We start from the raw sequence: 535 nt of genomic DNA, 5'->3' as shown, positions 1-535 counted from the left end.
CTAAAGATCTTATTAATTTCTGGAATTTAATTAATTATTTAAATTAATTCGAAAAATAGATTAATGACATCAGCATGATGTCATGCTGACATCAGCAGTCAACAGGGTTGACTTGGTCAACCTGACCAGTGGGTCCAGTGGGACCCACCTGTCATACACTGTTTAGGTTAATTAGAGATTAGTTAATTTAAACATGATTAATTAACTTAATTAATTCACTAATTAATTCACTAATTAATTATTAATTTTATTAATTCATTTTTATTTTATTTTATTTTTTTATTTTATAAAACGTTCTGGGCGCTGGGGCCCGCGTGTAAGTGGCCCAGGGCCTTAACGGGCGTTGGGCGTTCTGGCGCAGGGGCTCACGGGCGCACGAACGGGCGCATGCCCGAGGGAACGGACCCACGCGGTGCCGCTGGATCCAGCGGGGCGGCCGGCGGAGGCCACGGCGGGGCTCAGCCGGGGAAGGCTGGCGCGGGTGTGCGGGCGTCGTGGCCGGCGCCGGTGTGGTTGCGTGCGGGCACGCACAGCA

This window comes from Triticum aestivum, chromosome 7A (assembly GCF_018294505.1).
Source record: "Triticum aestivum cultivar Chinese Spring chromosome 7A, IWGSC CS RefSeq v2.1, whole genome shotgun sequence".
In the NCBI taxonomy this organism is placed as follows: domain Eukaryota; kingdom Viridiplantae; phylum Streptophyta; class Magnoliopsida; order Poales; family Poaceae; genus Triticum; species Triticum aestivum.
This window is presented reverse-complemented; position numbering follows the sequence as displayed.